At 36.2% G+C, this 12,289-nt stretch overlaps 1 pseudogene; it reads right to left on the reverse strand.

Moving 5' to 3' along the window:
* Window positions 1–4,252: 4,252 nt before the first annotated feature.
* Window positions 4,253–12,289, reverse strand: part of LOC129402227 (uncharacterized) — a 159,566-nt pseudogene continuing 151,529 nt past the window's right edge.

The raw sequence follows: 12,289 nt of genomic DNA on the forward strand, positions 1-12,289 counted from the left end.
TGGTCTTGCCAGAGCTTTTTCTTCTTGAACTATTTAATATCTTGCTTTTAAATCTGTATGTACTCACTCATATAATTTGTTTTACATTTTATTCATGAGCCTGTGTCACAGAACTACTGCAAATTTAGCTTCAGACCTTCCCTTTGTCACTTTTCTGCTGCCTGCTTGACTAACTGACGTCAATGTGTCTAGAGCTAAGATTTTCCTACAACTTTAAAGGGAAGTGGTTATAAATTGTAGCAGCCAGAGAGTTCTTGAAATCATGTTACAGCTATTGTTCTTAAGCAACTAGACACTTGCTTCTAAGTTTCAAATACTTGGAGGATAGAATCCATAAAGGATTGAGACTTAGTATTCAAATAATTTTCTTTCTGTGTGTATAAAAATAAAATATTCTCATACATAGAGCAGCTGTATTTAAAGCTTGTTAGGAGTATCTTCCACACCCCAATAAAATCTAAATGTTGAAATGCTCCCCATCTTTCCTTGCACAATTTCAGTGAATAAACTCTGAAACAGTTGCTCAGAGTTAGAGAAAAAGTAAATCATTTTTATTCATTACATATATATTCACCCTATAGTTTGTAATAAGCAAATACTAGGAAATTTAGTAATTTCTGTGTTATATAATTGGCATCTAAAAATGCATTAGGGCAAGAATAGGAGTGATAATACAGAACCTGGGATCCAATATTGTCCCCACAGCATCACCAGAAGTGATTTCTGAGTGCAGAGCCAGGAGTAAACTCTGAGCACTGTCAGATGTGTCCCCCAAGAAAAACATTAGATCAAAGAGGAAGCTCAGAAGGCTGGGGTAACTGCTTTACCAAGGTCTGGTTGTTAGCACTGAATGGATCAGGAATTATCCTGAGGAGTTATAAAGGGATGATAAGGAATTATGAAGAATTATCCAGTGCTGGCATGGCCTCTGACAATTACTGGATATGTCGTGTTCCAGATAAACAAAAAAGTGTACCACTTTCACCTAGACTGTTAGCAAGTAAAACTGATGTTTTCTTTCTTGGCATTTATTTAAAATGTAATGGTACCAATGGAATTATTTCCTTAGTGCCATCTTCCTTCCCTCAAATTTAGACATCCTAGCTGCGTGGGTTTGTATGGGTAAGTGTATTTGGTTGTGCTACTACCTTACTCCAAGCAATCAGTTAGATACATATAATTTTCAGTGGATAGCTATTGATTGAATGAATAATTACAGGCATAAAAATATGTCAAGGTCCACATCCAAAAGAAAAAAAGCAACTGGTGTTGGCATGGATGTGAGGAGAAAGGGACTCAACGTCATTGCTGTTGGGAATGCCGACTGCTGCAGTCCTTTTAGAAGGACTAAAATTATGGATGCTTCTTAAAAAAATTAAAAATTTAGCTCCCATTTGACCCAGCAAAACCTCTCCTGGGAATATATCCCAGAGAGGCAAAAAAGTATAGTCAAAATGCCATCTGCATTCGAATGTTCATTGCAGCACTGTTTACAATAGCCAGAATCTGGATAAAACCCAAGTGCCTGAGAACAGATGACTGGTTAAAGAAACTTTGGTACATCTACATGAAGGAATACTATGCAGCTATTAAAAAAGATGAAGTAGGGGTGGGGGGCTGGGGAGGTGGAGGGTGGGGGAAGTATACTGTGATTCTTGGTGGTGGAATATGTGCACTGGTGAAGGGATGGGTGTTCGAGTATTGTATAACTAAGACTTAAACCTGAAAGCTTTGTAACTTTCCACATGGTGATTCCATAAAAAAATGAAGTAATGAAATTTGCATATAGGTGGATCAACATGGAAAGTATCATGTTAAGTGAAATGAGTCAGAAAGAGAGGGACAGACATAGAAAGATTGCACTCATTTGTGGAAAACAAAGTAACAGAATGGGAGACTAACACCCAAGAACAGTAGAGATAAGTACCAGGAGGATTGCTCCACAGCATAGAAACTAGCCTCCAATGGTGGGGTAAAAGGTAGCTCGGATAGAGAAGGGACCACCAAGTAAAGGGTGCCAGGAGGGCCCTTTAAGAATGGGAGATGTGAGCTGAATATAGACTATAGACTGAACATGATGGCCACTAATTCCTCTACTGTAAACCACAACATCCAAAAGGAGAGAGAGAGAGAGCAAAAGGGAATGCCCCCTGCCGCAGAGGCAGGGTGAGGTGGGGGAGGACGAAATGGGGGTGGTGGGAGGGATGCAGGGACCATTGGTGGTGGAAAATGGGCACTGGTGGAGGGATGGGCACTCGACCACTGTATGAAATGTAAGCACAAAAGTTTGTAAGTCTGTATACCTCACCGTGATTCACTAATAAAAATAAATAAATAAATAAATAAACAAATAAATTTAAAATAAATAAATCTTAAAATTAAAAAAAAGAAATAGAATGTTAAGACTTAACATCCATTACCAAAATAAGTAAATGCAAGAATTCATTCTCTAGTTTGATTTTGATATTAAAATTTTGCTTAAAAAATATGCCAAGGTATATGCTTAATGTGCTAAGGTGTTTCCCCACTAAGTTAATTCATATGCTTATGTAGAATGTTTTAGTTAAATCTACTAGTATTTGCTCAAGGAGCAATTTAAATCCTGCTAATTATCTTAGAACTCATCTATTTACTGAAAATTCTTTGAAATTGAGATTGATTGAATAAATATAGTTATAAATTGTAAAGATGTTAGTGATACCCTGGGTATTTTTTTATTCAAGGATTATAACTATTGTGACAAATCACCTTTAATTGATTAGTCAACAAGTTTAACAAAGGAAGAAAGAAACCTTTTTTTTCCTTTTGTAGCTAGGAAATTCAGTGGCCCAAAGCCATGCCTGATAAAAATTGAAAAGGTCTAATAATGCCATTGAAAGAAATTTGAAATGTGTTGAGTCAGAAATTAGCTTTCAGAGAATTATTGCAATCTTTAGCTTGTTGTCAACCTAAGGTTTATTTTTTTAAAATATTGAACAAAACTGAGGTTGAAGGACTGGAGCAATGATTAGTTAATGTGCTTTCCTTACATACAACTGATCCCAGTTAGATCCCTGGGACCACATACAGTCCCAGGAGCACTACCAGTAGAGCACCCTAGGCACAGAGGTGGAGAGTAAGGTCTGAACATCACCTTGTGCCTCCCCACCAAATCAAACAAAACAAAACAAAAATAAGAATACTGGTGGTAAGCAAAACATAAACACATAGTTGGCATCTCATGTTACCTCAGTAATAAAATCATGAAATAATAAAGTGAAAAGAATTTTTAAAAAATTGTAATTTTTCTGTGCTAAGTAAGAAAATTTAAAATTCAGAAAGTGATACTTATGCACTACCTTCTATTTCTTTCTCTTTCCTGTTTTTTTTTTTGGTGAAGCCAGATAGTTTTTATTAAAACTTATTTAGAGAGATGTGAGGGGAGAGAGAAGTACGTGTTTAAGAGATAAGACAGGCAAGCAAAGAAACAGAGAGACAGAAGTGGGATGCGAGTTCAAGGGGAGATCACAGGCCCAACCAACCTGTTGTGATTAATGATTATTACCTATTAAAACAATAATGATCCTAGAACCTCTTTAGAATACTCTAAATAACTGAACACCCCTCATAAATACAAACTATTATTTTTCTAACTTCAGAAAAATCTAACTATGTGAAATGTGTTGGAGAGATAAAAATGTAAAAAGATTTTATTATATATATATATATATATATATATATACACACACACATATATATACACCACTAAAGGAGATATATATATATATATATATATATATTTTTCCTTTTTGGGTCATACCTAGCAATGCACAGGGATTACTCCTGGCTTTGCACTCAAGAATTACTCCTGTCAGTGCTCAGGGGACCATATGGGAAGCTGAGCTGGGGATTGAACTCAGGTCGGCAAATGCCCTAACCGCTGTAGTATCGCTCAGGCCTGATACAAATACTTTTTGCTAGTAAAAATATTTACCATTTTCATGTGCACCTAAAACATATGAGCTATTAATATTATCTCAGTAAACTGAAAGCAATAAGTTTTAATAAACACATCTAGTTTTATATTTAAAAATTAATATATAAATTGATTTCACTTAAGTCAATTTGTCCTATTTTCTCTTGCTTACACTTTGGGTGTTTTGAGTCTATTTTTAGCCTTATGAGCTGTTTGTGTTTTCTGAATGCTTTTCCTTAATAATAAAACAATCTTAAAATTCCAAAGCAAAAACACCACTGGTAGAAAAATATTCAACTAAAATACAGGAGAAAAAGGGTTTTCAAAGCGGGCCGTTAATGAAGATATGGTATATTTAAGAAGTTGTATTGTCTGGAACAATCAGGTATGTTAAATTTGAGTTGTAAAAAAATTGCTCTCGTTCGATTCATCTTTGGGAAACCCTAATAGCATTCTCATCCTGTTTGCGTAGGGCCCAGGTCTCTGAGGCATATGCTAGTGCAGGAAGAATGGTGGAATCGAAAAGATGTGCCCGGAGTCAGAGGTTCTTCATTCTCTTAAGCACCTCTTTGATGTTCTTGAGTGCATTCCTTGCTGCTCTCTTCCTCCTGCGCAGTTCTGGCACCAAGTAGTTCCTCATGTTGATTTCTCGACCCAGGTACACATAGCTGCTGCATTTGGAGATGTTCGATCCATTGAGAGCAAATGGAGCTTCAGGGACCAGTTAGTTTTTCATGAACATTGTTTTATTTAGATTCAGCTGCAATCCGACCTTTCCACACTCTTGGTCAAAGTCGGCCAGCATTTGTGCCGCTTGGCTAATGTTTGGTGTTATGAGAACAACGTCATCAGTGAAGCCAAGGTGCTGTAATTGCCGACTGTCTATCTTCACTCCCATTCTTTCCCATTCCAGTCGTCATGTGTTGTTCTCAAGGGCAGCACTGAAGAGTTTCAGTGAAATGGTATCACCCTGCCACACCCCTCTCTTTACATCAATGATCACTTCCTGGTAGAATGGTGAGATCCTGCTGGTGAATCCACAATACAGCTCGCAGAGGATTTTGATATACTGAGTTTGAACGCCCTGTTTGACCAAGGCTTTGATGACCGCCTCAGTCTCAACAGAATCTAAGGCCTTCTTTAAATCGATGAACGTTAGACAGAGTAGCATCTTGAACTTTCGAGAAAATTCAATGAGTTTGGTCACTGTGTGGATATGGTCTATCGTGCTGAATCCCCTTCGAAACCTTGCTTGCTCGCATGGTTGTCCTTCGTCTAGTGTTCTGCCTAGTCTATTCAGGATGACACGAGTGAACAGCTTGTAGATGACAGACAACAGGCAGATTGGGCGACAGTTGCCGATGTCGTGGATGTCTCCCTTCTTGTACAACAGAACAGTCCTACTGGTTTTCCACTGGGAGGGAACCTTGAATTCAGACAGGTAGCGTGTGAAGAGTCGGGCCAGTGTACTGATCTGGCGGCAGATTCTTCAGGTGTTCGGGTCTGACCTTGTCCGGACCAGGTGCTGTTTGAGTCTTTACCAGCGAAATGGCGTGTCGGATATCAGAAGGAGAATGTTGGGCCCTACGCAAGCAGGATGAGAATGCTATTAGGGTATCCCAAAGAGGAATCGAAAGAGCTATGCTGGGAATATCATGTCTCACTCAAGTGAGAGAAGGATTCTGGAGTTCTGACCTCCGTCGATGGTCAAAAATCAGGGATGCTGTCTCGTTTGCCAAGGCATCAAAAATCAGATGGGCCGGTCATGTAATGCAATTCAGAGATGACCGCTGGACTAGAGCTGCTACCGACTGGATTCCACGGGACGTCAGAAGACCTCGTGGCCGCCCACCAACTAGATGGTCTGATTTCTTCGTCAAATCTCTGAATGAACAATTTGAGGCTTTTCCTGTTCCTGGAGCAAGCAGATATCATTGGGCTGCACTAGCTCGAGACAGGGACAGATGGAGACGTTACTGGCGCCCGCTTGAGCAAATCGACTATCAACGGGACTACAAGTGACTACTACTAAAAAAAAACCCGCAATGTTCTATAGCAACACATTTTAATTTATAATTGAAAATTTTATTCAGGACCACACACATGGCTCACAGGGATGGATCACATGCTTTTTGTGTCCCTAAGCACCTCTGGATTTGCACCCCACCATTCATTTTTACAACTACTGTATTATATGCAATTTGATTTTCTTTGAAAAGGCTGCTTCACACTTCACAAAACTCAGGGCACCAAATATTTCCATGCACAAAAGCTTCCAGGGAGTTCTAGATTTTCAGTTGTGCATGCATGGGGCTTATGGACAGTCAGATAGAAAGAATTTTAGTAGCCTCATCAGACTAACGCAATTACAGTAAGTAGAGTGAGAACAATTTTGTGAAGAGATGCAACTGAATGCAGATTCATTTGCAACCCCCCTGCCCTTGACAAAATAAGTCATACGCTGAAATTGCAGCCTAAAATGTTAGGATTAGTCTCCTGCCCTGTCCAGTTCTATCCCTTCCTGTCACATCTCTTCCCCTCCCTTCTCCTCTCCCCTCTCCCTTACCCTTTTCCCCTCTCTCCTTCCCTCCTCACCTCTCCTCCCCTTCTATCCTATCCCTTCCCAAACCCTCGCTTCCCCTCTTCCCTTCCCTTCCTATCACCTCCCCCCTTCTTCTCTTCCCTTGTACCCATTTCTTCTTCTTCTTCTTCTTCTTTTTCTTCTTCTTCTTCTTCTTCTTCTTCTTCTTCTTCTTCTTCTTCTTCTTCTTCTTCTTCTTCTTCTTCTTCTTCTTCTTCTTCTTCTTCTTCTTCTTCTTCTTCTTCTTCTTCTTCTTCTTCTTCTTCTTCTTCTTCTTCCTCTTCTTCTTCTTCCTCTTCTTCTTCTTCTTCTTCTTCTTCTTCTTCTTCTTCTTCTTCTTCTTCTTCTTCTTCTTCTTCTTCTTCTTCTTCTTCTTCTTCTTCTTTCTCCTTCTCCTCCTCCTCCTCCTCCTTCTCCTCCTCCTCCTCCTCCTTCTCCTTCTCCTCCTCCTCCTCTTCCTCCTCCTCCTCCTCCTCCTCTTCTTTCTCCTTCTCAGTCTTCTCTCCTCCTTCTCCTTCTCCTCCTCCTCCTTTTCCTCATCCTCGTCCTCGTCCTCCTCCTCCTCCTCCTTCTTCCTCTTCCTCTTCCTTTTTTTTCAGGGGCACACCCAGTGGTGCTCAAGGCTGACTCCTAGCTCTCTTCTCTGGGATCACTCCTGGCTGAGGTTGGGAGAGACTGTGGGGTGCCTGGGATGAAACCTGAGTCAGCCACAACCAAGGCAAGTACCTACCCACTATGCTGTTGCTCCAGCACCTTTTTCTTTCCTTCTTCCAGTCTGTCCACTCTTTATTCCCCTTTACTGCTGTCACTGTTGCAATGTGCCATAGGTATCACCCTTGGTTATTCTATTTGCATATTTCTGTTGCTCTCATCTTTATTTTGCTCTGCTGTGGCCACATAGTTTCTTGGGACTCCCAGCTACTACTGTACAGCAGTAGCGAGGCAAGCATCTGATGAGGCGGAAATTGAGGTTTTCTGCATATCTGTCATTGTCCTACCACTGAGCCACATTTCTAGAACCCTCCAACTACTATTTCTTTGAAATAAATAGAATCTAAAATTCAACATACATATTGCATACAATTCAAGGACACTTATGCAAGAGGAAATTTGATTTAATAGTCAGGTAGTGCATGTTAGTGAAGCCAACCTGATAATTACAAGTTAAAGGTTTGTTAAAACAGTTCCAATGCAGGTAAATAAAAAAAAATTCAAAATGCAATCAGACCCAAAAGCAAATGAACAAGTTGTTAGCATGTTATTCTCAAATTTTCTAAATTTGACAAATGCTCTTATAGTAAAGTCATTTCTAATTTATTTCTGTAAGCTTAATGGCTTACAAAGAGATTTTTTTAATAAGAAAGAAATACCTTAAAGCTGTTTAAGGTGTCTATGCTGATTATGAAAATGTGTTGCAAAGCTACACATAAACCCTGTTTTTGTACCGTGTAAAACAAGTACAAATATAGTTAAGTTTGTCTTTGAACATGAGTTTAGATATTTTTCCCTTGTCCCAGAAATTGATATATTTGAAAAGACAAAATAGCTTCTACGTTTGACTAATGTATTTCCAACCTTACTACTAGGATGCTTTGAACTTTAATTTACTAAATTATACAGGTGTTTTTCTTTTCTTTAAATATGCTTTAGTTATTAGTTTGATATCACTGAGGATACTTTAGGAATCTTTCATGTATTTTTAAGCCAATATAGAACTGGAAAGTATTAGATCCTCTAACATTTTTATTCAAAAGATTCCCTGACATTAGAGAATATTGATTTTTTTTGGTTCAAACATATTTTAAATAAATCAGAATTGAAATTAAGTTCACTTAAAACTTGTACCTGATAAGGTTTAACAGAGTTAACCAATTCTGAACATTATTTGCTACATGAAAAACATAGAAAGAAAAATAAATATGCTCTACAATCACTACATTCTTTCTCCTATAACTTCATGTTAAGAATTATTTTATTCTAGTGTTATTCTGCTTCCCTGCATTTGCTCACTGCCAGTTAAGGATTCTTTGATCTTCACGGCTGCTATTGTATAATTGATCAAAGGTTTTGAACCTGAAGGTAAAGCATAAGAGATTGGATTCTGAAATGTCAGCCACTGTACTCTAACTTTGGCCAAATAAGTTTTTCGGGCAGCCTTAAATTCATAAGATAGAAAAAACTTTGGTTAATTACATATTTTGAAACACAAAGAAGAATTTTAATTGCCAATTACAAATGACAGTGCAGGCATGTATGTGGGGAATTCTTAAAATACACGACTTAATAGACTTTTCTGGCAGTATTTACAATTGGGTTTCATTTATTCTTAAAATTAATAACAATGCCCTAAATCATACTAATGCTAATCTACTGGTCTTAAATTAAATCATGCTTGTTGAATTTTGAAGAGTTTGACCACTATGCATAATTCATATTTCTTGCCAAAAGAGTTCTGACACAGGTCATTCCAAAACCTTGAAAATTCAGTGTTAGTTTCACGTTGTACAAGCTGATATTATGACTATGGGGAAAGTGAACTTCCAAAGCAAATGACATTTACACCTCAAAATAAATCTGTATTTGAAGATTCAGCCATGACACTGACCAATGGCAGACATGATATATTGGTTATACCTTTCCCAAAAGAAAATTGATTTCATCTCCTCAACCAAGTCTAATTAAGCAGCAGTAAAAACTATTAACAAAGCTACTATATGGAAAACCATAAAAGACGTGTTGTCTATGTGATAGTTCTAATGTGAGAGTAGGGAGGGGAAGAAGCAAAATTTCCTTCTAATCTCACTAGTTCTTTTGGTTTCTCATCTAATCTTGGGTAGATCATGCATTTAAGTTTCCTTTCTTTTGGAGGGAGTGGACAGGGTAATGTGACTTGGGCCACATTCAGTAATGCTCATTCCTGACAATGGTTTGGAGCACTATTTGAGGTGTAAGGCTAGAGCCAGGGTCAATGTAACACAAGGCAAGTGTGGTAACCCCTGTGTTCTTTCTCAGGCCCCAAGTTTTCTTAGTTTTTTAGTATAGCTTTGAAGATTAAACCAATGTTTTCAAAGTGTGAATATCTACCTACCACCAGACTCCATAACTACTTAATATATTGACAAAAGGCTTCTTAAATTTCCATTCATAGAGATATCAATATACTAGAGGGTAAGTCCTATCATCAATATATTCATAACTGGAACAATTAGGCTCTAAAATTAAATTGGATTTTTTTCATAGACTCTATTCAAGTAAGAATGAATGCATAATAAGCTTTCTATACATATTATAATAGGTCAGTTTTTTTTCAGTATCAGAGGTATCAAGAAGAGGAGAATAAATATAAAGAATTCTGCCTTCAGGAAAACAAGTGATAAAATTCAGCTCTGGTACTTGAGATTTTAGGTGCATTAATAGATGTTATATCATTATTAGGTTTCACTATTTAGTGTATATATCTATATATACTATGCATACTAAATATACATATTATACATAGTGTATTTGTATATATAAATGCAATATATATTTATATATTATAAATATATATTTACATTTTATTTTCATTTACTACAAAATCTTTTTGAATATGTACAGGGAGCTGCTGTTTTCTCTATGGACGTCTCTTATTCTCCAGAGTCATTTTGTCATTTTAATTTTATGTAATTTGTTTCTTTTATGTGAAAATAGATTTTAGCAATTTTATATAGCATATATTGTACTATAAAACTGTAAATTTGAAGAGAGAAGTATCGTCATATTTCTAATAAAAATGAGTTATTATTTTGAATACTATTTGATCTACTTTTCAGCATTCAGAACAATTTAATCTTCATCATTCATTTAGTTTTCTCATGCAGGGTTGATACCATGTTATTATCCAAAGTAGAGATCTTTTACAAATCCAAAAATAAGTCCTGACTTGGTGAATAACTGACTCCCACCAGATATTTTCAAAAACTCTATGGTAATTACACTCAATATGGTTGAAATATACTACATAGTAGCTCTCCGAAAATGAACACCAATTTAATGGACATTTTATTTCTGTGTTTTCATTTCTATTCTTTGTGCTATTAGCTCAGCGTGGCCTATAGTGCTAGAAAGAAATGTTTTCTCTTCTCTAAAGATGAAAAGAAATTTTATTTTCTAGTAATGTATTTTGTAACTTTCCATAACTTTCCGACTCTAACAGCACAAATATAAAAGTGTTTCTTGATTAATGTTTATGACAAAAGTAACATTTTAATTTTATTTCAATTTGTCTTTAAATATAATCAGAATAAAACATAGAAACCACAATAGACTGTTGTAGTCATAATACATTAAATACATATCTTCCCATCACACATACACTGCATAATATTAAATGCCATGATGTTGGAAAAACTGTATCTGAAAATGTTAATTATATGTCTTAGTTTTATTGTGCAGGTAGCATTCTTGATTTTTTTCAAGTGACATTTAAAAGCCATTCGTTGAGTTAAATGAATCTTAATTATAAATTATAATATGTTTATTGCTACCAACATGAAAGACATATTTATTTAAGATATTTTATTCTTATAACATCTGCACATCACTTCAAAATCCACTGGCTAAAATATATGCATATGTAAGTTTTAAAATGGGAAAATTAGCAACTGATTTTTAAAAGAGCAATGAATTCATGGGCTCACTCCATATAGGTTTTACATATCAACTGACAAAACACTGGAGTAAAATTTTTCTTGATATTCAAGATTGAAATGTTTTTTTCTTGATATTCAGGACAAACTGGAAGCAAAATGCCACTCTCTAGATTAGTTTCTCAATGATTCTTTCCTTGGGACTTTGAGGAAAGAAAGGTTTGTTTCAATTTGCTAATTTCCTTGATCATTTTCACCTAAGGGGATGATGTTTATTTGTCTTTAGTTCATTTGCAATGTCAGACCATGTGAAACAATAAAAGAAACAATAAAATGGGTTACTAAGATTAAGTTGCCCCCAAAACTGGCAATCTAATTTTGTATGTAGAAATTAAATATTTAACCTTAGTGGCAGTTTTCTAAATCACTGTTCATTCTACTGTAATTTTTTTCAGGTGTTAAATAAAAAGTACTTTCATCACAGAATAAAATATTTAGTTTAGCTGTTTTGCATCTCTATGACCCGCAATTGCTAAAAGTCTATTTTTTGGTTCTTAGTTTTGGGATGTTTGTTGCTTTGTTTAATCTTGATTAGAAGCTGTCCATCAGAGGATAATACACAGTTCTCTTATGGTGTCAGTTTACAAATACATAATTTCATCTTGTGAATCTGCTCTGTCCAAGCACCACTTACTACTTACTTATCCATACAACAAATATTTTTGAGAACTCTATGTTCCGAGAACTGTAGATACGAAGTCTAATAGAACATCAATCATACTTATCCTTGGAAGTCAAAGACAAGTGGGAAGTAAAGAAAATAGATCAGCAAATTGCATTTTGGTGAGTTAGGTCTAGTCATTATAATGTGGCAGCTGAGATATAAAAAGGATATGCAGCATCTTTTCTTTTTTGACATAATTATTTAAGTTTTCTTATAAAAATCATAGACTCCCTCAAAGGCAGGTAACATATTAAATTCGTATCAAAGTATAACAATTTTCTTTCCACAGTGGATAAACATTATCTGAGGACAGTATTATAGAGTGTATTAGAGTAAAGTGAAAATATAATGAAATCAGAGAGCAGTGGTCAGGTTGAAATTGTCAAGAGAAAATATATTTC

This window comes from Sorex araneus, chromosome 1 (assembly GCF_027595985.1).
Source record: "Sorex araneus isolate mSorAra2 chromosome 1, mSorAra2.pri, whole genome shotgun sequence".
Classification (NCBI taxonomy): domain Eukaryota; kingdom Metazoa; phylum Chordata; class Mammalia; order Eulipotyphla; family Soricidae; genus Sorex; species Sorex araneus.